General features: G+C 50.6%; 1 protein-coding gene and 1 long non-coding RNA gene across 3 annotated transcripts in view; one reads left to right on the top strand and one right to left on the bottom strand.

The window, feature by feature from the left end:
• KCNB1 (potassium voltage-gated channel subfamily B member 1) overlaps positions 1-26470 on the bottom strand; it is a 119295-nt gene that overhangs the window by 45238 nt on the left and 47587 nt on the right. The gene's annotated exons all lie outside the window — the stretch shown is intronic.
• Positions 6789-16028, top strand: LOC129534818 (uncharacterized). 2 transcript variants are annotated; one of them, XR_016039095.1, is made up of 5 exons: positions 6789-6987; positions 7678-7797; positions 8561-8656; positions 9521-9693; positions 15562-16028. It is a non-coding gene; the product is annotated as an uncharacterized LOC129534818 (long non-coding RNA). The 2 variants fall into 2 exon arrangements; XR_008681501.2 differs by lacking the exon at positions 7678-7797.

The following is a 26470-nucleotide window of genomic DNA, read 5'->3' as shown; positions in this document are numbered from 1 at the left end:
CGTTCATTCGGTCACCAGGGACTGAATAATCTCTGAGTTCTAGGCACAGTGCTGGGCTCTGGGGGGCACAGCCGTGAAGGGAGCAGGAAGTCGTTTCTCAGGAGCGAGGTGTGTGTGGACTCGGTCGCTCAGTCGTGTCTGACTCTGCGAACCCACGGACCGTAGCAAGCCAGGCTCCTCTGTCCATGAGATTCTTCTGGCAAGAATACTGGAGTGGGTTGCCATTTTTAGCCTCCAGGGGAACTTCCTGACCTGGAGATCGAACCCGCCTCTCGTGCATTGGCAGGCAGATTCTTCACCACTGAGCCACCGGGGAAGCCCCAGGAGAGAGGCGCCAATAAGCAGATAAGTAACCGCAGGGATTCGGCTGTGAGGGAGAAGGCAGCTGGTCAGGAAAGGCCCCTCGGAGGTGGCTGTTGAACTGAAGTCTGAGGACGAGCAACATAGAGGAAGCGGAAAGTGCAAAGGCCCTGAGGCAGGAACGAGGTATGTTTCAGGACCAGAGAGGAGGCCAGGGTGGAAGAAGCGAGGAAATGAAGGTCAGAGATGACGTCGGAAAGGCAGGCAGGAAGCAGATCACATGGGGTTTTGAAGGCTGGAGCGAAGAGCTTCTAGTTTCTTCTTAAAATCCCAGAGGAAAGGAAGATCTTCCCGGGTAGGAGAGCTGCCTTTCTCCCTGGAGTTCCAGGGCTCGCGAAGACTAGCCTCAGTGCTGCCTCCTCGACTCCGCTCGGGCAGGCTTCCCTGCCTGGGACACCCCTTGCTTTCCCCTCACCTGTCCAACTTTTCCTCAGCTCACCCTTCTTCGGGAAGCTCCCCACCCCCAGGGACCTCCTCCCCTGACCACCCCTCTGACACTGAAATCCTCTGGGGAATCTTGCTGATGAAGCTTTCCGGGCCCTCCCCACAGAGGTGGATTCAGGAGGTCTGCAGGAGGATTCAGGGGTCTCTCTCTCTCTTTTTTTTTAAGGATTTATTTGGCTGTATCAGGTCTTAGTCGAGGCAGGTGGGATCTAGTTCCCAGGGATCAAACCCAGACCCTCTGCCTTGAGAGTGCAGGCCACTGGACCAGCAGGGAAATCCCATCGTTCGTTCATCGTTTAGTCGCTCAGTCGTGTCCGACTCTTTGCGACCCCGTGGACTATAGCCTACCAGGCTTCTCCGTCCATGGGATTCTCCAGGCAAGAATACTGGAGTGGGTTACCATTTCCTTCTCCAGGGGATCTTCCCAACCCAGGGATCGAACACGGGTCTCCCGCATTGGAGGCAGACGCTTTAACCTCTGAGCCACCAGGGAAATCCCAGGAACCTGCATTTTCAGCGAACTCTTCCAGATGATTCCATTGCCAGGCCTTGGAGAAACAGTGGCTGGCCTTTTTGCAGAGCCACCTCAGGCAGTGGGGTGGGTGCTGTGTATATGGAGGGGGAGGGAAGTGGGCAGTCAGTGGAATCAGAAGACCCTGAGTTTAAATCTCAGCTCTGCTACTTATCCAGCTGGGTGACCTTGGGCAAGCGCCATCGCCTCTTTGAGCCTCCGTTTCTTCATCTATAAAATGGACATAGTCACACCTAACTCCAAGTGCTAAGATGTGTCGACATCATGTTCCTAGCCCAGGGCACAGCCCACAGTTGGTACTAAATAAACCCAGTCTGGTCCTTGCGGCATAGCAGCTTCCCAAGGGCCTCAGTGAGTTAACATCATCTGAGGTCTGTTGTGTACCAAGCAACGCTCTCTGGACGAGGCTTCAGCAAACTTTCTCTGTAAAGGGCCAGACATTGTGGCTCACACGGCCTGTCGCGACCGCTGCACTCGGCACAGACATTGTGGCTCACACGGCCTGTCGCGACCGCTGCACTCGGCACAAGTGAAAGTGTTAGTCACTCAGATGTGTCCGACTCTGTGACCCCATGGACTGGAGCCCTCCAGGCTCCTCTGTCCATGGGATTTCCCAGGCAAGAATACTGGAGTAGGTTGCCATTTCCTTCTCCAGGGGATCTTTCCAACCCAGGGATCAAACACAGGTAGGTCTCCTGCATTGCAGGCAGATTCTTTACCATCTGAGCCACCAGGGAAGCAGCATCTTTTGCATGAAGGCAGCCAGAAACAAACAGAAACAAATGAGCTGTGTTTCAATAAAACTTTATGGGACAGCAAAATTTAAATTTCACATAATTTTCATATTCTCTGAATTGAGATTTCTTCTCTGATATTTTTCAGTGAGTGAAACATGTAAGAACCATATAGCTTGCAGGCCATACAAAAACAGGTGGTGGGCTAGACTTGGCCAGTAGGCCCTGGCTTGCTGACCCCTGCTCTGGACATTTTGTGTGTATCCATTCCTGGGATCATTATGAAATAGGCACATTATTAACAACTGAATTTTCAGATGGAAATACAGGCTCAGGTCCACCTGACCTCAGTTGTGAGAGGTGGTGGTGAGATTTGGATTCAGGCAGAGCTGGGTTCAGAGCCCTCTCTCAACCACTGCACCTGCCTGCTTTGTGGGGGCCCCACCTACCTCAGATGTATATACCGCATTTCAAGAACAGTGACCTCTCCTTACTGAGAAAGAGAAGAAACACATCTGATATTGCATAAGCCACATCTATTTGGGTCTCTACCACGGCAGCCAAATCTGTATTCTCCCTAAGTAATTCTTAGAATAGTTAGGGGGCTACTGAGTAAGGTGGTTGATAACGGCCTAAGAGGAAATGTTTGAGCTAAGATCTGACTGTGAGGAGCCTGAGGCAGATGGCCCCAGGCAGAGACCAGTAAGTACAAAGGCCCTGGGGTCAGTTAACCTTTCAGAGTTGAGATGATGCTTGCATGCTCAGTCCTGTTTGACTCTTTGCCACCCCATGGACTGTAACCCACCAGGCTCCTCTATGGGATTTTCCAAGCAAGAATTCTGGAGTGGGTTGCCATTTCCTACTCCAGGGGATCTTTCCAACCCAGATATTGAACCCGTGTCCCCAGCATTGGCAGGCAGATTCTTTACCTCTGTGCCACCTTGGAATTACTGTAGCTTCTAACTCACATCCCACCAGCAGGCAGTGCTATGATCATCCATAGGGGTCTCACTCCTGGTAAGTGGTTTGATTTCTCATCTAAGAATAAGATAAGAATGGTACTCTCTTCATAGGTTTTGTGAGGATTGATTAATGCACACAAGGTTCTTGGATGGTGCCTGATCCATAATGGGTGCTGAATAATGGTGGATCTGTTTCCTGTCTTCTTTGAAACGAGTTGGCCTCTGAACTGCTTGATCCTTGAGGTCAGAGGGGAGCATCACCGATGACTTAATGTGCAAGAACAGCTTTCTCGAGTGGAAATTGTCTGTCTCTCTTTTTCTACTCCATCCACCTCACCCCTCCTTCCTTCCTCCATCTACCCATCTACGTACTTACCCAGCATCCACCCATCCACCCATCATTTAGCCACTTGTTCATCTGTAATTCATCTACCCACCCATCCATGTATCCACCCACCCATCTACCAGGTATCCTTCCATCTACCTTCCTACATATCCATCTAGCCAGCCAGCCAGCCTGCATGTATGGAGGGCTTGTGCCAGATTCTGGGGATGCAAAAACTAAATAAACTCAATCTATGCCCTTGAGGAGCCCAAAGTCCCTTAGGCACAGAAGTATCTAAGCTGCTCTGTAAAACATTACAGAGTATAGTTTGAATTTCTGCCACCCCTGCCGCTTCCCTCACATGACCTCGAGATCGTGACTTTACCTCCTTCAACCCTAACTTTCTCATCAGTAAAACAGAAGCAATCATCTCTATCTCCAAAGATTAGATGAGACCAGAAAGATAAATTACTTTTTACAGAGCCTGGCACTTAATAGGCATTTAAAATATGGTACCTATTATTCTAAGTGGAAAGCCAGGAAGGTTTCTTGGCGGCTTGGCTTGACATAAAAGGGTGGAGAGAATATGTGAGAGCTGAGAGGGGAAGTGGGGCGGAGGGACTTCCCCGGAGGCCCAGGAGTTAAGGCCTACCTTCCAATGCAGCGGGCATGGGTTTGGTCCCGGGTTGGGGAACCAAGGTCCCACATGATGTGGGGTGTGGCCAAAAATTAAAAAAGAAAAAAAGAAAAGAATAAAAGGAAGGAAGGGATTTTAGGCAGAGGGTACAACAAGAGCAGAGACGGGGGATCCAGGGCTCACAGACTGGCCAGTGGAACAGCAATGCTTGGGTTTCCCCCCTCAGTGTTCCTGGGGCCGCAGGGTCCAGAGAACTGAAAACACCAGAGGGGAGGGTGGGTGCGGGACAGCCTCTGGGGGGCAAGGCCCTGCAGACCAGGTGACCCACATAGCCACAGGCAGACAGAACTGGGTCACGGGAATTAATCTCTGCCGCAAGGCAGGCTCCCCTCCACCCGCCATCTGGGCAGGCGGGGCCAGGCTGGGTGGGAGGAGGTTGGCTTTGACACTTGGATGTCCCATTGGTGTCTCCAGCTTCATGAGGCCAAACCAAGCCCCCACTTGCTCTGTACTGGCTCTTCCCTGTTGCGGCAGACAGCACTCCCATCTTCCCAGAGCCTCAGGCCACCAACCTAGGAGCCCTCCCTGACTGCTCTCTCCACCTTCAAACGGATCCAGAGTCTGACCACTTGTCCCCACGTCCCCCACCACCACCCTGCTCCAGGTTCCTGAGTCCTGCAAGGACAACGGCAGTGGTCCCCTTATTGGTGTCCCCCCTCACCCCTGCAACCCATTCTCCCTCAGAAGCACCTTTTAAAAACACGTTGATTCTGTCACTGCCCTGCTCAAATGCCCCTAGGGTGCCCCAGTGCACTGGGGACAAAAGCCGATCAAAGGCCTCAAGGCCCTGCCTGAGCTGGCTTTGACTGCCTCTCCCGTCTCACCCGCCTCTTCCTCACCCTGGCCCCTTGGCCCTCCTGCCTCAGGGCCGTGGCACTTGTGGTCCACTGTCCTGAGGCCTCCCCAGGTCTCTTTCCTCCTCCCCCTTCAGGTTTCAGCTCAGACGTTACCTCCACAGAGAAGGCTTCCTGACCATCTTGGTGAAGAAGCCTGCCCCCTACCCTCGCTTGTTTTCCCAAGACCCTCTCTCAGGGCTTTGAATGCACTCGGTCATTTCTTTCCTGGCTTGTTGTCTTCTGCACTAGAATGAGGGGCAGGGACTGGGTCTGCCTTGATCCCCTGTGTGTCCCCAGCTCCCTGTACACAGGAGGTGCTGAATAAATGTTTGTTGGATGAGGCATTCCCCACTGGGGAAGTTGAGATTTCTCAGAATCAGAATCGCAGGCTCATGGGAGCCCTTTTGAGACATCTGAGTGGTGAGTTTCCTAAAGGGCCTCCGAGCCACCATGCCTATTATACAGGTGTGGAATCTGAGGCCCAGAGAGGGGAAGGAACTGGCCCTCAGGTGCACAACCCTGCTGGGGAAGAATTAAGCCTGGGACCCAGGTTTAGCGCCTCTCAGCTGAGGGTCTGTTTTCTGCTGTGACCTCATAATGGTCCCCTCCCGCCCCCTCCTCTTTCCCCCTCCCCTCCTGTCCCACCCCCCACCCCTGCCTTTCCACAGCCTGCGGACCCTGCCAGACTGGCCACCCCTCCTCACACCCCTGCACAAGCCACCACATCTTCCTTTGCTCCACTTGGGAAATTCCCCTAGACTTGCTGGCTTCTGGAAAGCCCAGAAAGAAGCAGAAAAACTGCAGCTTTCTCCCCTCTGACGTGGGGGTGGGGTATTAGAGAGGCAGGATCACTGGGTTGGGGGTTTGCGCTGCCTCTGGGGTCACAGCCAAGGGTAGCCCCAGCCCCAGAAGCCCCTGCCCAGACAGACCGAGTCCTGCCAGGCTGGAGTTCTCATGAGCAGTCAGAGGATTACCCCTGCACCTCCTGCAGACCTGGGGCTTCCCAGGTGGTAAAGAAGCCACCTGCCAATGCAGGAGACAGTAGAGACACAGGTTTGATCCCTGGGTTGGGAAGATCCCCTGGAGGAGGGTATGGCAATCCACTCTAGTACTCTTGCCTGAAGAATCCCACGGACATAGGAGCCCGGTAGGCTACAGTCCATGGGGTCGCAAAGAGTTGGACACAACTGAAATGACTCAGCACGCATGCAAGCCTGCAGACCTAGATGGGGGAGGGTAGGCAGCACTCAGGCCTGGTCAGGCCAGGGTTTGCAGCTCTGCTTGGTCACTGGCATGGGACAGCCCCTTCTTTCTCTGAGACTCAGTTTTCCTGTGTGTAAGATGGGGTGACACTACTGATACTGCAGAGAACTCAACAGGAAGTCTTTTCTCGCTACCCGCAAGAAAACGTCAGCCACCACAGTTTGCTCGTCTACTGCATGGACTTTGTTGAGTATTTTAATTAACTTTCAAACCTTCTAGAAGGGCCAAGAGAGACATTTACAAAACAAAGCAGAGAGCATTCCCGCCCTGAAATAAAGGCTCCTCACACAACATGGATCCTAGGGATGACATATTCTGGCATTTTGGTTGTTTCTCTGTTGTTGTTCTTGGGTTTTCAACGGTGGTTGTGACCCACTAAATTGATTTTATGACCCTCAAGACTGAGTTTCGGTTCAAAAGTACTGTGTTAACTCACTTAAAGCTCTCAAAACCTATGAGAGAAGAACTATTAATACCTCATTTTACAGCCCAGGAAGGAGCTTGCCCGAGGAAGTGGGGGGCTTTGAGGCCGAGCCAGACCTCACTCGCTGGCCGCCACGCCCGGCTGCCCCTTTAAGCGCCCGGGCCCTTCCTGGACGGCGGTGGAAACCTCCCCACAATGCCCGGCGGCCTCGCCTCCCGGCCCGCAGCTCCTCTTTTGGTTTCCCTGAGCAAGATGTCAGGCCGGTAAAACAGATCCCAGAGTTTAATTAAAATAATGAGCTCTGCCAACGGAAGGGCGCCGGGGCCAGCCAGCCTGGGGAAGATGAATTAGAGTTCTGTGCAGGGAAGCGGGGGAGGGAGGGAGAGATGGAGCCGGCGGCAGAGGGGAAGGTGAGTGAGTACCAGAGGGACACGATGGCAGGGGGGAAGAGAGAGGAGGAAGCAGGGAAGGAAGACAGAATAAACAGAGGGGGAGGGCGAAGAGGAGCGGGACAGACGGACAGACAGGCCCGAGAGGGCGGTCCTGCTTTGAGCCTGCGCTGCCCTCTCTCTCGCCTCCTCTAACCCCTCCTCCCGGAGAACCCCAAGACCAGAACCGTCTGCGGGATCTGAACGCCGCACCCCTTTGCTTTCCCCCGTACCTTGGGAATGAACCCAGACCCCCAGCTGTGGCTCTCAAGGCCCTGCAGGGTCTGGCTCCTGCCCGCCTCCCGCTCTGGTCCGCATGCCCCTCCTCACTGCCCCACAGCCGGTGGCCCCCTCGCCTGTCCCCACTGGGCTGCCCTCAGGGTCCACACACGGGCTCTGCTCTCTCCCCATCCCTCCTGCCCCAGATAACTCTGGACTTCTCCTCCAGGGTCTCTTTAATTATCACCTGGGGGCACAGGGCTGAACCCGACGGGCCACACTCCCTTCCTGAGCTCACGGTTCAGAAAAGGAGCCCGATGACACACAAGCAATGAATGAAAGGAGATGAGATTTAAGGCCCTGGGTGGAAAAGCAATGCCCGACCTTCTGAGCGCTCTCCGTGCCAGAGCCTGCTCAGAATACTTTATGTGCATTTTTTGCATCTCGCTCCAGCCCTGAAAGGTGGGGGCCAGTACTGCCTTCACCCCTATGAGCAGTGAAACCAGGCTGCTCACAGCTTGTCGGGGCAGAGCGGGGCTGTGAAACCACCAGGCTTCCCGGTGTCTCCAAATGGTGAGAAGATGGGGCAAGCTGGGCAGGTGGATGGGGACCGGGAGAGGGAGGTAATGGATCATTGGTGGCCTGAGAAGGTGAGCTGCTCAGAGATGGGCTGGCCATGCAAAGATGGACGAGAGTGTTTTAGGGGGGCCGAAGCAGTGGGATATTCTGAGCTCTGCCCACTTCAGCACCCATGAGTTCCCATCATTTAAAAAATCTGTGAGACTTCCCTGGTGGTTAACTTCCCTGGTCTGGTGGTTAAGACTCTGTGCTTCCAATGCAAGGGGCACAGGTTTGATTCCTGGTGCAGAACTAAGATCCCACATGCCACGCGATACAGCCAAAAAAATAAAAATAAATAAAATAGCAATAAAAATATGGAACAAAAGTGCTTGCCCTGTGCCAGTGTGGGCACTCGGAGAGGCCAGAACCCAGTTGATTGAAGACCTGGTGGGTTCCAGCCCCGCGGCGGGTCACTGGCTCCTTCCTCTCTGTGGGTGACCTTGGGGAAAGCTCTAGGGGACCCAAGGGGGCGGCCACCAATCTTCCCAGAGGTCAGGGGAGGGCCGTGCTTGTCTCTTGGAGTATGACGTCTTCAGTTATCACTGAGTGAATGTCAGTGAAGGCTTGATTCGTTCATTAGCTTCCCCCCGCCTCACCTCACCATGGCTCGATGACCTGCTGAAGTCCTCTCTGACCTCTCCCCCTCACAGGTTCCACTCCACCCACAATGACCTTCTTGCCATTTCCGAATAAACTGAGCTCATTTCTGCCCTAGGGCCTTTGGATTGCAGTCCCCTCTGCCTGGAATGTTCTCTGTCCATTTTGTGATGCTGTCCTTAATCAAGCTTCAGCTTCCAGGAAGGGGTCGGAGGTATGTAAAAAAGGAGCCATTCCTCCCAGACCTCATAATCCCTAAGGGTCTTCAACAAGTTTTCCTGATTTAAGCATAAAATTACTCACTGCATTGTTGTTTATTAGATTAGAAAGTTCTGAAACAACCTCAGTGTCCATCACCAATGCAAGTTAAATCAATGAGTCAGCCATACAATGGAATACTATGCAGCAGTAAAGAAGGGGCAGGATGGCTCAATATGCATAAATAAGAGAATAATCCCTGAGGAATAATGTTAGCAAACAGAGCAAGATGAGAACAATGTGTGGAGCCAGCCCCCATTTCAATAAAGCAAAGAAAAAGGATCTATGCATACATGAATTAGGATGAACTTGTATGTGGTTAAATTGTTTCTGGAAGGAATCAGAAGAAATTAGTAATTGTGGCTGCCTCTGGGGAGGAGGGCTGGGGAGAGGGGTGGGAGAAGGACTTTTCACTGTGTGCCTTTTTTAACACTAACTTTCACATCAAGAAAATACATCACCTATTTAAAATACTGACATCCCAATATTTTTAGAATTTTGACCTTAACTCTAAATGGGTTACATACACAAACAGAGACACAGTAATGATGATGAGAAAAGACCGCTTTCGTCAGACTTCGCCACTCATTGCATCCCATTACTGGCTCAGGCTACGAGAACAGCATGAATTTAAAATATAAATATATAAGCACATAAAACACATCCTGTGGTTTTCTTGTGAACCTCACACATACACTGTGTTGTAATTTTGTGCAGGTAGGTCAAAAGCATGAATTTGTTCACTTTAATATTATAAATGTTCTGCAAATTTCGGGAGGTCTTCATCTGGGGGGTTTAAGAAAATAAATTCATATTTCAGGAATCTCAAAAAATAGAAGTCTTCTAGCCTTCGATACTTTGGCTACCTGGGGCAAAGAGCTGACTCATTGGAAAAGACCCTGATGCTGGGAAAGATTGAAGGCAGGAGGAGAAGGGGACGACAGAGGATGAGATGGTTGGATGGCATCACTGACTCGATGGACATGAGTTTGAGTAAGCTCTGGGAATTGGTGATGGACAGGGAAGCCTGGCATGCTGCAGTCCATGGGGTTGCAGAGTCGGTCACAACTGAGCAACTGAACTGAACTGAGATTTCTCTTGGCCTGAGGGACCCAGTTCTCAGGGAGAGACCAGGGAAGCTCAGAGAAGAGGAACAGTAAGCCCACGATCCACATTTAGCTACTCCCGGGGGACAGTGACAAATTCACCAGGATGCAGCGGCGGGGCCTGGCTCCCCTCTGGGAACCTTGGGTGAGAAGGGGCAGGAGGGAATACCAGGCTGGAAGGCTGGTCTGCCTGTGAACTGGGGGATCGTCGGGTTTTTTAGCTGACTTTCCAGAAACTGAGATAGAAGCTCCACCCAGTTCTGTCCGACCCAACATGCAGCCCAGACTGTTTAGCCACAACATCGAAGTAAGAGATGTTGTATGTTTTCACTTATAAATCTAAGAAAATGAAATAAATGAATCAATATAATAAAATAGAATACAGATACAGAGAATGAACTAGCGGCTAGCCAGTGGGGAGAGAGGCAAGATAGAGTAGCAGATTAAGAGAGATAAATTACTAGCTATAAAATAAATAAGATACAAAGACTTAATATACAGCACAGGGTAGCCCAGATGGTAAAGACTCTGCCTGCAATGCAGAAGACCTGGGTTCGATCCCCGGGTCAGGAAGATCCTCTGGAGAAGGGAATGGCAGTCCACTCCAGTATTCTTGCCTGGAGAATCCCATGGATAGAGGAGCCTGACGGGCCACAGTTCGTGGGGTTGCAAAGAGTCAGACACGACTGAGTGACTAACCCACGCGCACCACACACCACAGGGAATATAGACAATCTTTTCTGATAACTCTAAATGGAGTATCATCTGTGAGAATATAGAACCACGAGGTCGTACACCTGGAACTAATAGTGCAAATCCGCTAACTTCAGTAAGAAAAGTGAGATATGTTCATTTAGCATAGCTGTGGCCTGACCTGGACCAAGGTCAGAGTTCCCCAGCAGCCTGCAGGACAGCGGAGATGACCGAATATCATGACTGAGAACGCGGTTGAGTTTAACCCCTTCGTGAATGTGGCCCTTTACTGTCCTTGGGACCTGTGTCCAGCCTGCATCTGACTTCTCACAGCCACCCCAGGAGGAAGTAGGGTTGGTTTCAAAATCCCCAACCCACAGATAGGCAAGCTGAGATTCAGCGTGAGGAAGGGGACTTGTCTAAGGTCACACAGTGGGGGGCGTCACCCATAGTAAGGCTCTTCAGTCCAGAACCCTTTCTGAGACACCACCTAGGAGAAGCCAGGGTGGCCCTCGCCCAGTGCCTGGGTCCCCCGGGGCATGGGTGGACAAGGCCGCCATCTCCCCTAGTGGGCAGAGCCCAGCTGACCTGGTCTAGACTGCTGCTGAGCCTGCTGCTGAGGAAGCACGTGGAGGCACCAGTGACAGGGAATCTCCGAAGAGCTAATGCATCAGTAAGACCTGTCACATCTGCCTTCAGGAGAGCTGGGGGAGTTTCCCTGGCAGTCTAGTGGTTAAGATTCCAGGCTTCCACAGAAGGGGACATGGGTTCCATCCCTGGTCGGGGAACTAAGATCCCTTGTCTCACAGTATGGACCAAGAAAAAAGAGGTATCTGGAATGTACCACTTCCCCCTCTCCACTCACTGATGCCCCTGGGCCAGGCCACCATCCACCTCTGCTTGGACTGTTGCAGTCCCTCCTCACTGTCTTCCAGCTTCTGTCCTTGTGCCTATGATAAACCGATTCATTTTCCACATTCATCCGAGGGGTCCCAGAACCTAAGCTGGGTCACTTCTCTCTTCTTGGCTCGAAACCCTACTGTCTCCCAGTGCACCAGAACAAGGGCCGACATCCTGACGAGGCGCTCGAGGCCCTGCGTGGCGGGTCCCTCCCTCTCTGGCCGGGCTCTCCCGCTCCTCCCCTTGCTCACTCTGCTCCGCTGCGCTGGCCTTCTTGCTGCTCCTGGAACACACCAGGCACTTCCAGCCTCAGGACCTTTGCACTGGCCATTCCCTCTGCCTGGAACACTCCACCCCACACGACACTCATCTCTTTTCTTCACTTATTTCAGGACTCTGCTTAAATGTCACATCCCCAGAACGGCTTACCCTGACCTCCTTCAAATGCCATCAACTTTCCATCAAAATCTGTGCCCTTCTTATTACATCTGTGGATTTATTGTTGTTTAGCTGCTAAGTCGTGGCCAATTCTTTTGTGACCCTATGGACTGTAGCCCACCGGGTTCCTCTGTCCATGGGATTTTCCAGGCAAGAATACTGGAGTGGGTTGCCATTTCCTCCTCCAGAGAATCTGCCTGACCCAGGAATCGAGCCTGTGTCTCCTGCATTGGCAGGTGGATTCTTTACCACTGAGCCACGAGGGAAGTGCATCTGTGGACAGATATTATATATTTCATGGTGTCCTGTTGTTTTTTGTTCCTCTCTCCTTTCTAGACTGTAAGCGTCGTGAGCTCTGGGGCCTTGGATCTTTTCCCTCATCACGTATGCTCAGAGCCTCACACAGGGCTGGTGTACAGTAGACAGCACAGAAAGATTTGTTGGAGAACAAACAAGCGAATCCAGACTCCTTAGTACTCCAACTGGGCTAAGGAGCTCTGAAATGCCCCGTGGATTTTTCCTTCCAAGAAATGCAGATCTGACTTCCCACTGGGGTTGGGCAGTTTTTCTGCTGGTCACCTGCCCACGTCACTGCGGTAACAATACCTGTTTTGTGTGTTTGGAGGCAAAGCATGCTCTGTCTAGCCAAGGTAGTCAGGAAACACAATGGGAACATTTTTTGGGCTCAAGGTAATATTTGTATTGTGACATACTGCTCCAAATGCATGGTTACCAAAGAACTAGGAAATATTCCTTTGTAAACAGCAAATTAAATCTTTTTAAAATAAAATATTATTTGTTTATTTAGTTGGCTGTACCGGGTCTTAGCTGTGACACTCGGGATCTTTGATCTTCATTGTGGCATGTGGACTCTAGTTCCCAACCAGGGATTGAACCTGGGGTCCCCTGCTTTGGAAGGTGGACTCTTGACCACCAGGGAAGTCCCAGCAAATGAGATCTTATGCAAAATTGGCTTTCCTTGGAATTGGCTCCCCTTTCCAAAAGACCATTATTAGGCAGAAAATGATCATTCTTAATAACAACAGTTACAATGAACTGAGCAGCTATTATGGGGCGAAGCAGCGTACAGAGGGTAATAGGTACATTGTCTACTTCATTCTTGCGATATCCGGGAGTGGTATTTCTGCTCACCGGAAAAGGAAACGGAGACTCAGAGAAGTGAAACCGTTTGCCTGATGACCCACAGCCACTAAGATCAGAAGACAGCATCCCAAACCTGGTCTTGTCCCCTCCTATCCAAGAAGCGATCCTCTGAGCACACCGGCATTAGCAATTTGCTGCTCAGACAGCCATGCAAGTAAGGACAGGCCTGCTGGCCAAGGTCGGAAGAAAAAGGATTCTAGAAAATCCAGACGACAAGGGTGTCCAGTCATATGGTACCCTGAGTTCAGTGGGGGTTACGCTTCACTGCTGGTGTGTTCCTGGAAGAAGCAGGAGAGCTCTAGCTATTTTCCCTAAAAGCTCTGATGAAAGGTGTGTCTGGAGAGGTTTCTCTGGATTCCATTAAAGCAGGGGTTTAAGGGCCTGACGCAGGCACCTGTGTGTTGCCAGGCGAACTCATTAGTGGGTCTTCCCGTTCCTTTTTTTTTTTTCTTTTTAAAAAATTTTTGCTATGGGCCATTTTTAAAGTCTATTGAAGTTGTTGCAACATCGTTTCTGTTTTATGTTTTGGTTTTTTGGCCGGGAAACATGTGGGATTTTAGCTCCCTGACCAGGAATGGGACCCACATGCTCTGCATTGGAAGGCTTAACCACTGGACCGCAAGGAAATTCCCTGGGTTTCCCCACTTGTGAGAGGATGTTGTGGGCCAAGACTGAGCAAGAAGGCCTGGATTTCAAAAGGCAGGACACTGACCTGGGGGCGTAGAACTGGCAGGGTGGGGTCCTGCTTTACATTTGGCCCATGAGGCAAAATGAAATTTGGCTGAAACCAACTTTGGCCAGGGGCTTTCCAGGTGGCTCAGTTGCAAATAATTCACCTGCCAATGTAGGAGACGCAGGTTTGATCCCTGGGTCGGGAAGATCCCCTGGAGAAGGAAATGACAACCCACTCCAGTACTCTTGCCTGGGAAATCCCATGGACAGCAGAGGCTGTGGGGCTACAGTCCACAGGGTCGCAAAGAGTCGGTCACAACTGAGTGAGTGAGCACGTGTGCCACTTTGGCCAACACGAGGCAGTCGGGGTGGGGGTGGGGTCTTGTTCTAGGTTTGATCATCCCATGGCACTTCCTCCTCCCAAACCTCCTGACCTACTGATGTGCCGTGAACTTGCTAGCCACGTGAGTCTTAAAACTTCACTTTCAGGGACTTCCCTGGTGATCCAGTGGCAGGGGGCGGGGGTTTAATTCCTGGTCTAGGAACTAAGATCCCACACGCTGCACAGCACGGCCAAAAGAAAATACTGCCATCATGATCTTTGCCTCTCACTTGTCACAAGAGGCGGTTGATGTTCCTTCCTCCTGAATTTGGGCTCTGCAATAGCTTGTTCAGTAGAGTATGGCTGAAATGATGTGCTGGCAGTTTCAGGACCCGAGCCTTGAGAAACATTTATCACTTCCTGTTTCTTGGTGTGATCATGCTTGGAGCCCAGTTACCATGCTGTGAGAAGATGCTCCATGGAGAGGAACTGACAGCCAGGAACGACTCCTAGGCTGGGCTGTGTGAGGGAGCCCCAGCTGAGGTGTCCCAGTGGGCACCACATGCCCTGTAGAAATGAACTAGCCCCACCCATCCCCGTACCCATTGCAGATTCATGAATAAATCAATGATTGATTTTGTTTCAAGCCACTAAGTCTTGGGGGTGGCTTGTTATACAACAGATAAGCAGAACACCTCCCCAACACACTCCCCAACTTGGAAGACATTTCCTACATCTTGCAGGAACCCTAAATCCAGATGTATGATGTGAGTAACAGAGAAGCCTGGTTATTTGAGGAAAGGAGGAAGTGAAGTCGCTCAGTCGTGTCCGACTCTTTGCTACCCCAAGGTCTGTAGCCCACCAGGCTCCTCCATCCATGGAATTCTCCAGGCAAGAATACTGGAGGGGGTTGCCATTTCCTTCTCCAGGGGATCTTCCTGACCCAGGGATCGAACTCATGTCTCCCACATTGCAGGCAGACTTTACTGTCTGAGCCACTAGGGAATCCCGATTCCTGGTTATTTGAAGGAAGGTCAATAAATCAGGCCAGAAAACTTCACCTGCTGACTTTTCCCCCGTCTCTCTCCAGTTCATCAACTAGAATAGCTGAGAATAGTCGTGGACTCTTCCTTTTTTGAGACAGAATCCTTTATTAACCAAACACACCCCAGAGCCTCCATAGTCAGGGGTGAAGGTGGCAGAGGTGGAGAATAGATGTTTTCCTTTAATTCCGTATTGCACATATTTTTCATGGAACACGGAATTATCTGAGAGTTCTTGTCCTATTTGGAATGTCTAAGGAGATAAGGCCATTGTATAGGAAAGCACCAGAAACCTCTCCTTCTGCTCTTCTCTTTGGACGATCGTGTGGGACTGCTGTGGGGCTGGAGCTGGGAAGAGGTAGGGGAATTTGGCCTGTAAAATCTTCATGAGTGCCTCTTTCTCCAGGGCTTGGACTGGTTCCATGGAAGTGGGATTGCTTGCTTTTCATGGAAGTAGATGTGCCATGTGGTTTTAAAAGTCTCAAAAACTCCATCTGCCAAACTGCTCCTCTGTTATTTTCAGCTCGCCAGGACTCCCCAAAGGGCCAAGATGACAGGATAAGGCCTAAGGAGCGCCAATAGCAGGATCCCAGCTGTGACTGTCAATGCCCGTTTTGAAAATGACAGCATCCCAAAAGCTCTCATCAGGAACCTAGGGAAGGTTATTGGATACCAAGTGTGGACTAGACAAAGAATGAAATACTACTCAGCTGTAAAGGAATGAAGTGCCGATGCATGCGAAGCCGCAGACAAACCTCTAAAGTACTATTCTCAACGGAAGAGGCCAGACGCAAAAGGCCACGTACTGTGTGAGTCTGTTTCTATGAAATGTCCAAAAGAGGCAGATCCAGAGAGACAGAAAGCAGATGTGTGGTTTCCTGGGCCTGTGGGTGGGAATGGGGAGTGAATGCAAGTAGGCGGGAAGTTTTTTCTTGGGGAAATGTTCTGAAATCGGATCATAGCACAGCTCCGTAAATTTACTAAAAACTATTGCATTGTACTTTTTAAAATGAAGGAATGTTATGGTATATACATTATTTCTCCAATAAAGCTATTAAAACAAAAGAACCCAGAGAAGTCAGAGGGAGGAGCCGGGGTGTGGAATAGGGGTTGTTAAAGCTTTGAGGAGCCCAGGAAATAAGTGGGTATGTCCTGGTGAGAAAGGATAGAAGCTGGGATTTTCTTAGTCACCTAACTGGGGAAACCACAGAGCAGAAGGCCTCTGACTTCCTACTAGTTAAAAAGAGATTATATTATGAAGGGAGTTCCCTGGTGGCTGAGGGGTAAAGAACCCGTCTGCCAGTTCAGGAGATGCGGAGTTGATCCCTGGGTCAGGAAGATCCGCTGGAGAAGGAAATGGCAACATCTTGCAGTCCAGGCAAGTATTCTTGCCTGGAAAAATCTCATGGACAGAGGAGCCTGCTGGGCTACAGTCCATGGGGTCACAAAAGAGTCAGACACGACCTAGTGACTAAACAACAATGAAAGCTGAGAATCATATGATAACTGCTGACATTATTAAGTGCTTATTCTTCGCCAGGTGGCCGTGTGAAGCAGTTTACATGTATGAACTCCTTTGCTCTCCCAAAGGCCCTACAGACTGATGCAGGAGACAATTCCCCACAGGTCACTCCATGACTGCCTGTCTTCCGAGCAAGAGACAATGAGAGCCTTGTTCTGGACTCTCTTCTCAAGGATGTCTAGCCAGCAGCCTTGGAAAATAGAAATAGTACAGTGAGAGTTGTTTCCCCATCAGTATAATAAAGATGAGGTCTCCCACCAGGGCAAAGGCTGAGCCGGTTTGCCAGCAGCTTTCTTATAAAATTGGGGGTTTCCTAAGCCTGGGGATCCTCAGCTGTGACAAGTCCAGGTGGTGCAGCAGCCATCTGGGGCACCTTGCAGGGCTCCCACCGAACCTGGGGGCAAAGAAGGCTGATGGGAACATGAAGTTCATACCACCTGCTGGGCTGTAATAGTCATTTATCTCTGACACAGCGAGCTCATGTCTCCTGCCAGTATCCACAAGTGTGGCAGGCTCACTTGTTAGCTTGCAAGACAAGTGAAAGTTCAGACCCTGCACAGTTCTCGACCATTGGCATTCACATCACCCCCATTTTACAGATAAGGACTTTGAGACCCAGAGAAGGAAAGCTTCTTGTCCAAGGTCACCCGGCTAGCAGCTGAATGGAATTGGGACTGAAACCCAGACAGACTGGGAAAGGCAGGAGATCTGGGCAGGGGATTGGTGAAGGTACCGCCCGGGAGTGACAGGAGCCAAAGGCTCTGAAGATGCACAGGAGGTCGTGCCTCTCAGCCTCCCAACCCCACACGCCCCCAGATGCTGCCTATCCCCACATCCGGCTGCCGGGGCTGAGCCGCCAATTTGGGACGGCCGCGATATATTTAACGGTGAGTCACGCTCTCCCCCAGCAATCAGCAGTGGCAGGCTCAGGGAGGATGCAGGGAGCATCTCTGGGAATCCATGCCAGAGGGTCGCCATGGCAACCCCACCAGACTCGCTTGCCAGCAGCTGGGATGCCAGTGCCTGAGTCAAGGCAGAAAATAGTCTCATAGGCCAAGTGCGGCCAAGGACAGGAGCGGGTCTGCCACACGCTGTCACCGGTGGGTTCACCAGGGGTGGCTGTAGGAGTCCTGAGGACTTGGCGATCAGAAGTTTCATGGGCACGCTGGGGAGCTCAGAGTCCCCACTGGAGGCCTGGTATCCCTGGCCTGCTGGGATGAGGGTACTAAACGGGCACTCTGGTGAGCCCCATCTCTTTCTGCCTGGATCCTCTCCATTTGTCTGTCTGTCTCATATACACCCACCCTCACGAAGACCCCTCTCCATCTGAGGCTTCTAATCAAGCACCATTGAAACAGCTCCAGACTGGTGGCAACCTGGCGATGTTAACCACAGACCCACATCTTCCAGCATAATTCTGAAGCCACACCCACACTCCCACAGCAAATGTGAATGTTGCGCTGAGCAGTTTGGAACCCATTCATTCATCAATTCGTTCCCTTCATTGTTCATTCTGGATTAAAGTCAGGCTCCCACGGGCCGTGTATAGACGTGGACCTGGTGGTCGCGCCTCATCCCCTGCCCCTCTCCTCCTGTCATACTCGACTCCAGCGCACAGCCTTGCTGCTACGCCTCAGACACGCCAGGCTCTTTCCTGTCTCAGGGCCTCTGCGTTTGCAGTTCTGACGTCCTGGAAAGTTCTTCCTCCAGATTAACCACAACCTGACTCCCTCACTCCCTTTAGGTCTTGGCACAAGTCTCATCTCAGAGAGATACTGTTAAGACCACCCTAGGAGAGAGCACCCAACCCCGCCTCAAGGATAAGGCCAAATATGTCTGTATCACTTACAACCTCTGGAACTGAAGGCCTGATGATCTGAGGTGGAGCTGATGTAATAATAACAGAGATAAAGTGCATAATAAATGTAACGCACTTGAATCACCCCCGACCATCTCCCCATTCCCCTGGTCCGTGGAAAAACTGTCTTTCACAAAACCGGCCCCTGCTGCCTAAAAGGTTGGAAACTGTTGACATGTAACACACTGTGACTTAGCTTCTTCTGTTTGTGCCAGGAAAGGGAAATTGACAATTCGTGGCCTGTAAATTGAATCTGGCCCATAGATACATTTTGTTTGGTCTAAACAGTGTTTCCAAAACATTGAATTAGTTGCTAACATTCATAAAATTGAGGAGATTTCATTTTATAACCCCAATTTTCAACTTCTCTTGCAAAACTGGAGGATCAAGCTACATGTTCCTGCATCTCAGCAACTGGGGAGGTCTGAGAAGCATCCATTCCGTTAGACTGAGCTTGAGAATTTCTGTCTGCTGGGCACCCCACTTGGTCACCTTCAGTCATTTACCTGACCACTCGAGCCAAGTCTCTAGGCTGAGGTCACTAAGCTTGGTTTGGGAGGGAGGGAGTGGGGCATAGAAATTGTTTTGCTTTGATTAGATAGAATTGAGTTGATGGACTAATTTAGGGGTTCCAGGTGAAGGGAGTGGGTAAGCAAAGGCATGAAAGTGTAGGGCAAGTTCTAGGACTGCCAAGAAGTAGCCTGGAGTGGGAAGAGGCCAGCAAGGTCACTTGGGACCAGAACCTGGAGGGCCTTGAATGCCTTGTTAAGCCCTTCAGCTTCTCCTGAGGGTAGCGGGGAGCCACAGAAGATTGTGGACCGAGGCAGGGGACACGGTCAGAGCCAGCAGGCGTGTGGGGAAGCAGGAATGAGAATCACTCTTGGTATCAAGTCTGGCTCGGGGTTCTCTTGGGGCCAAACCCCCGTCTGGAGCGCATACAAGGGTGATAAGGGTGGTGTCTTCTATCAGCCCCTCCTGGCTCCTTCCTCTCACTGTCTTATAATAACAGTGTTTTCAGTACAGACGTTCTGGGTCCCCTGCCGTGGCTCACTCAGCCACCCTTCCAGAGAGAAAACAAAAAGCAGTGTTTTTCCGCATCTATTTTAGACTGCTGCCTACATCTTTGTTCTTCGTGAGGAACACACACTCCCAGAGGTCCCCTTTCTCAGTTGTGGCCAGCAGGCAAGTCTGGACCACCAGGCTGGGTTCCACTACAGGAAAGAGCCAGCCAGATGTCACAGAATCACGCCTGTTAGGCTGGGAGCTGCCTGGGGATGGTGGTGTCACGGAGTCCCAGAGATGTGGAAGAGAGGGGGAAGGAAGCTTGTTCTAGCCCACACGCCTTTCCTGGATGGACCAGCTGTGACTATTCTGAATGTCTAGGAAGAGCCCACTCTCCTTGTCTCCTAAAGACGGTCCCTGCAGTTTGGGAGTCTGTGTCCATGCAGTATGGTTCATTTACTGATGGACTGCACCTGGGTGTATCCAGCATACCCATTTAACAGGTGGTAAAACTGAGGCCTGAAAAGGAAGCAGGGCATGGTTTGCTCAAGGTTATAGAGTGGCTGGCCACAATCTGAAAAGACCAGAATGTAAAATCTCAAAGGGCATGCGTTTTATTTGCCTTGGTCACAGATCCATATTCATCACATAACATAGTATCTGGCAAATAATAGGCTCTTGATAAATATCTGCTGGATGAATAAATAACATCCCTACTGGAGTACTGCAGTCTATGGGGCTGCAAAGAGTTGGACACAGCATAGCAGCTGCACAGTAACACACAGCTGTTTTTAGCTTTTACAAATACTTCTTTCACACATGTCCTCATTTTGACTGTCATAATTATCTTTCAAGCTGGGAATGGCATCTTTTCTTATTTTGCAGGGAAGGAAATGGAGGTTAGAGAGGTTTAGTCACCTACCTGAGATCACACAACCTTGAGGTAGCAGACTTGAATCCACAATGTCTTACTGTGGGATCCCTTTAGAATATTCAAGCAGAGGAAGAGACCTTGGCAACATCCAACTACGAGGTAAAAGCCTTGACCCACAAGAGCAGCTCTGACCTGAATTCTACTCCACAGTCTGGGGAGAGAGAGACCCAGAGAGCAGTTCCTCAAACTGTTAAACAGAGTTGCCATATGAGCCAGCAATTCCACTGCTGGGTATAGATCCAAGAGAACAAAAAAAAAAAACCTCTCTCCACACGAAAACATGTACATGAATGTTCATAGCAGCCTTAGTCATAAAAGCCAGGATGTAGATAAAGCCCAAATGTCTACAAACTGACGAAGGATCCACCAAATGTGGCATATCCCTACGATGGGATATTATTCATCCATAAAAAGGAATGAAGTGCTGATACCTGCTATAGCATGGATGAACCTTGAGCACGCTACGCTAAGTGAAAGAAGCCAGACGCAAAAGGCCACCTGGTGTATGATCCATTTATAGGAAATGTCCAGAAGAGGCAAATCTAAATGGACAGAAAGCAGATTACTGGTTGCCAGGGGCCGAGGGAACCCAGGAATGGAGCATGATTGCTAATGGGTATGGGGTTTCTTTGGGGGATGATGTAAATGTTCTAGAATTAGACTGTGGTGATGGCTGCACAAACTCTGCAAATACACTAAAAACTACTGAGTCATACCTTTTAAAAAATATATAGGTTCACAGGGTTTTATTTTATTCATGTATTTTTTGGCCGCACTTTGAGGCATATGGGATTTTAGTTCCCTGACCAGGGATTGAACCAACGCCCCTTGCAGTGGAAGCTCACATCTTAACCACTGGACTGCCAGGGAAATCCCTGAGTTATACCTTTTAAATGGGTGAATTTTATGCCATGAATTACATCCCAACCAAACCATTTTTTGAAAAATACCAAGAGAAGCATTTCCATGACAACAGAGTTTTAGATAGAAGGGGAAACACACAAATAAGAAAATATCACCAGTTCAGGCAGCCCCATGCTGTCTTCCCGGATGTCTCAAGAAGGCTTTCAAGACAGAATTCCAACCCCAAGCCCCAACGATTCACCTGTGGGCTTGTTCCTTGATGCCTTGCTGAAGCCACCCAACAGCCTTGCTTAGTTCGAGAGAACCTCGCCACCCCGATTATCCCAGCAAAGAGATGGAGGCTCAGAGAAAGGAAGTGATTTCCAAGATCACACAGGGTGTGATGCTTTCAGCTACAGCACAACACAAGCAACTAGCCAGGTGACTTGGGGCCACTTGCTGGGGAACACCAGTCAAGTTCCTCGCTGTCTGTGGGCCTTGGTGTCCCCATCTGAACCACAAAATCCCAGCTCACTGCCCCCTTCACTGTCCAGATGGGCGATTCAGCCAGAACACTCCTCACTGCCTCTGATAGAATGATTCTCCGCATTTCATCAGATTTCACTTGAACAAAGCCAAACAGCTTTTCTCAGACCCCCACCCACCCAGGGATTCTAGGCTAGATCTGTGCTGCTTTCCTTGACTCTGTCCTTCCCCTGTCCGGCAGGCTGCTCTGCAGTGTGGCCTCTGTAGCCACTTCTCCAATAACCCTGATGTCTGGGTTCAAGGAAGACAAGGTTGTTGATGTCTTGTGAAGCATTTGCATGATGTGATTTCACAAGCATGCTTTCTTCAGAGCTGAATGAGATGCTTTTCAGGGCCCCCCTTTATTTTTGAAGTTCTAGGTTCAGCTTTGGGGTTTGCAGACCTGAGAAGACTTCCCCACCAAAGTGTACAGGCACAGCTTCAAACACACACCTTTTCGTATCTCCATCCATATGCCCACCCATTTCCCCATTCATTCATTATTTCAACAAAAATATATCGAGGGTCTCCGACCTGTCAGGCACTGTGTTAGTCACCAGGTATGGTGAAAAGAAAAGATAAAACAGGTTCTTTGTCCTCATGGAGCTCACAGACTAGCAGGGGAAGATGAATCTTAACAGATGCACAAAATATTAACACAAACTGGGTTGAATGCCACCAGAGGAAAGTTCAGAATAATAAGGGCAACCTAATTTCTACCAGGGAGCAGAGGAGATCTCTGTGAGGAAGTTGACATGTGAGATGAGGTCTAAAGCATGATTTATCAGTGAGAAACGCTCTGGGTTCATGAAGTAGAAAATTCTGACTAAGAAAGGGTCAAACAAGCAGGAGATTTATAGCTTCACATAACAAAATGTCCCGAGATAGACTTACCCCATCATTGAGGTTCACAACAATATTATCAGAGATCCAAGTTCTCTACCATCTGCTATACCAACCTCAGAGGACTGGCTTTTTTCCTGGGCTCACTCACCTCATGGACCCAAAGTGGCTGCCATCATTTGACCATCATGTGAAGACATGACCACAATCAAGAACAGGAAAAAAGTCCTTCTCATCCTCCTGTCATTTTCTGAAATAGATGACAAGCCTTCCAGAAATGTCCCAGCAGATCTGATGGGTGGCATCACATATCCACATCTAAGTGATCACTGACAGAAGGAATGGGGCCACCATAATGGTCTCAAACCAGCAGTTTTTACCCAAAGGTGATTTTCTTCCCCTCCAGGACATTTTTGGTGCAATAATTGTGTGTGTGTTTGTGAGGGCATATCAGGGATGCCACTGGCATCTAGTAGGTAGAGGCATGTGATACTATTAAACATACTATAGTGTACAGGACAGCCCCCACTGTAGAATTATCCAGATGTCAACAGGGCTGAAGTTGAAAAATCAGAGGCAAATCCTGACTTGTGGGGGCGGCAGGTGGAAGAGGGGTGAAAAATGGTTAGGGAAGGTTTCCTGCAGGCTATAAGAGCTCAGCTGAGTCTGAAAAGACCAGCCATCGTCCAAACCAATCCAGGTAATGAGTCAAGCCTAGCATCCTGCCAGTGTCTCAGCAGAAATGCAGATGACCCTTCCATTTTTCCTGCCTCAACCAGCAGGAGGTGAGCTCATGTGGGCAGGGATCTTGCCCATCCTCCTTAGGGCTTTATCCCCATTCCCAGTTCAGCGACCGTCACAGAGGCTGTTCGACAGGTCACTGGTAATGAAGACATGAGCGGACGGAGGCAGCAGTCTCTTGACTGTGAAATCTCTGGAAATTTCTGGGCATCACACAGAGTGGACATCGTGTCACACAGAGGAAAGGAGCATAGGAGGGGCAGCCAGTGAGCTTGAGCCAGACCCTCTGAAACGATGCAGTCCCATCATGGTACAGACGGATGGGGAAACCCTGGGAGGGCGGAGAGTTCAAACGCACTCAACAAGCTGGGGGCAGACGCAGGCCACGCGCCCCTTTATGAGCCCAGGATCAACCCCAGCAGGGAGGGACTCGCCCGGTGGAGCCGTGGCTAAGAATCTGCCTGCCAGTGTCTCCTCACAAAGCGGTCTTCCTGGCTTCGCTGACTTCGCGACCCCAAAAGCGCGTGGAACAGGGCTGGGCTTCTCCACTTTGGTCGTGGGACTAACCGGCCAGACAAAACGGCTGGCCCACGCACGTGTTTTGTTTGGCCCACGCTGTACTTAAACATTTTACGATGTGCCGTCTTTGCCAACAATAGAAGTAACTGGGAGAGTGAGCCTATAAACCAAGTTTCTCATTTAGATAATCGGAAGGTTTGGCAGTACTTTGTGCCCATTTTCTGGCATGGCTGCCATTTCCCGGAGCTGGACTGCGGCCTCCGTCCGGACACCAGCGCTCCATCCCAGCCCAGGGGGCTTCTGGCACCTCACTCGCCTACAGCTCCAGAAAGGCGTTCTGAGATGAGAGTCCAGCCCCAGCAGATGGGGCCCAAACGGGAGTTGGCGAGGCCGTCTGGGGACCCCCAGGCAGGCCACTCCCCACCGTCCCTCAGAAGGAAGCACCTTAGTGATCATGGCAACAGGCTGCCATTTGCAACACATCTTCCGTTCGAAACAGAGAAATGACAAAGGACACCTCTCTTAGCCCAGGCAACATCAGCTCCCAGTACCCCCAAAACCTAAGAGCCAGAAGGAGGAGGAGTGTGATCTGTCCTCTCCAATCTGAGCCCCCAAGCACTCCCGTTTGTTCAACCAACCCAGAGATGGGGTGTTGGGAGGGGTTGATTTAGATTCCACCTTATATAAAAAGACCAGAAAGTGTTTGATTAGAGATAGAGGAAGGCGTGGGTGTCTGAGACAGGGCTCTGTTTCTGGGCAAATGTACACATTCCCTGCTGTCTCCCTTCCTCTCCCCTTCCTCTGGGCAAAAGCACTGCCTCTCCTGGCAGCTCAACGCAGCCATCTTCCGCTCAGCCATGACCTCAGCCCTTTGTCAGTATCCTGGAGCCCCCAGTGCATCCAGCATGTTTCTAGACTGCTTAGCGGATCAGAAGGAAATGAGGGAATGGAATGACAGAATCATCCAGAAATAAGAAAATACCTCACGCGAAATTTCCCTTTGAAACTAAGAAGCTGAAACCCAGGACATTGGAAATCGGCAGCCGTATTGAGAAAAGAAGCAAAGAGAAGAGTGCCAATTAGCACCCAAGTCCCCTCCTGGGACTGAAAACCATAAATATTAATGGCCATAATCATCTGGTATTAGTCATAATGCCTGATAAATTAAGGTCATTTTACCGGGAGTAAAGAGCCGTGTTGATGGCAGCAAAAGGTAACAGTGCTGTTGGATGCATGACTGGTGTGTCTGCCAAGGTGATGGCATAAATCAGAACACCCAGGTCCAATCTGGGAAGCGGGGTAGTGGCTTCTAGAACAGGTCGGGTGGGGGTCCTGGGACAGGGCTGATCTAGATGTAGCTTCAGACACGTGCAGGCTGGGAAGACAACGCTTCCAGAGATGGGACTTCCCTGGTGGTCTAGTGTTTAAGACCCTGGCCTTCCACTGCAGGGAACGTGGGTTGGATCCCCAGTCAGGGAATGAAGATCCCACCTCTAATGCAGTGTGATAAAATAAGTAAATTAATTAAAAAGAGAGAGAGAGCTTCCAGAGGAGGTGAGTCCAGGTGGTCAGGGAGAGGGAGGTATCCGGGGAGGCAAGTCCCAGGGTGCGAATGCTCGGGCAGAGAGCGGAAGTTCTGGCTGCCGCCGACCCTGTTTTGTTGCAGCCTTGATGTTTCTTCTTCCTCTCCCTTCTCCCCGCTCCTCTCTTCTCTTTTTTCTCTGCCTTTACACCTGCCAGGGCCAGCTTCTCTATGAAACGCCAGAGGGACAGAGTGTGGTGGGGCTCACGTGGATTCTAGGGATCTCTCCCCAGTGTTCTCACTTCTTTATAATTAGAAGGAAGACCATGAATTTTTTATTTTTTTGGTTGTGCTGCATGTCTTGAGGGATCTTAGGTCACCGACCAGGGATCTGTGAAATAACATTAGGGAAAACTCTGGGCACAAAATGGTGCTGACCAGTGGTATTTCCTTTCCCTTCCAGGAGGTTCTGGGGTCCTGGGAGTCAGAGGTGTGATTTACAGAAAAATCTCAGGGGACAAAGTCCCTGGTAATCAGCCCCCCATCTTTCTTTGTTGCTGTTGCTTAGTCGCTAAGTCATATCCAACACTATGCAGCCCCCACCTCCTCCCCATTAGAGCATTGTGCTGCCCTTTCTCTGTTTCCTGGGCTCTCTGGTTCCTCTAAAAGACAAACACTTCTCTTGACCCTCCGCGGAAACGCACAAGGTGCTTGATGAGAGAGAGCAAATAATGTCTCCAGATCCCAACGGAAAGCAAGCATCCACTTGGCTGGCTCTGGCAAGGGAAGGGGGGCCTTCTAGCTCAGCTCCGTGTCAGCCAGGGCTGGATGCCTGATATACAGAACCCAGTGCCAAGTGAAAATGCAGGGCCCCTTGTTCAGAAATTATTATGATTTTCCAGACAGTGACAGCAGAGCATAAACAAAGTGTGGGGCCCTTCTGAGCATGGAGCCCAGCGCTACTGCAGGAGTTGGGAGCTCGAGACAGTGCCTGTGGTCGGTTTGGAGCTGCTGGCCTGAGGGTGGGGGTGGCAGTGGGAGGGGGAGGTGTCTGCAGTGATGCTAACTCCGTGGTTCTCCATCCCCACTCTACTTATGCCTAGCCACAGGCCTGGCACATCGT

Source organism: Moschus berezovskii, chromosome 15, assembly GCF_049115385.1.
Source record: "Moschus berezovskii isolate FMDL1 chromosome 15, NW_MosBer_1.0, whole genome shotgun sequence".
Taxonomy (NCBI): domain Eukaryota; kingdom Metazoa; phylum Chordata; class Mammalia; order Artiodactyla; family Moschidae; genus Moschus; species Moschus berezovskii.
This window is presented reverse-complemented; position numbering and strand designations above follow the sequence as displayed.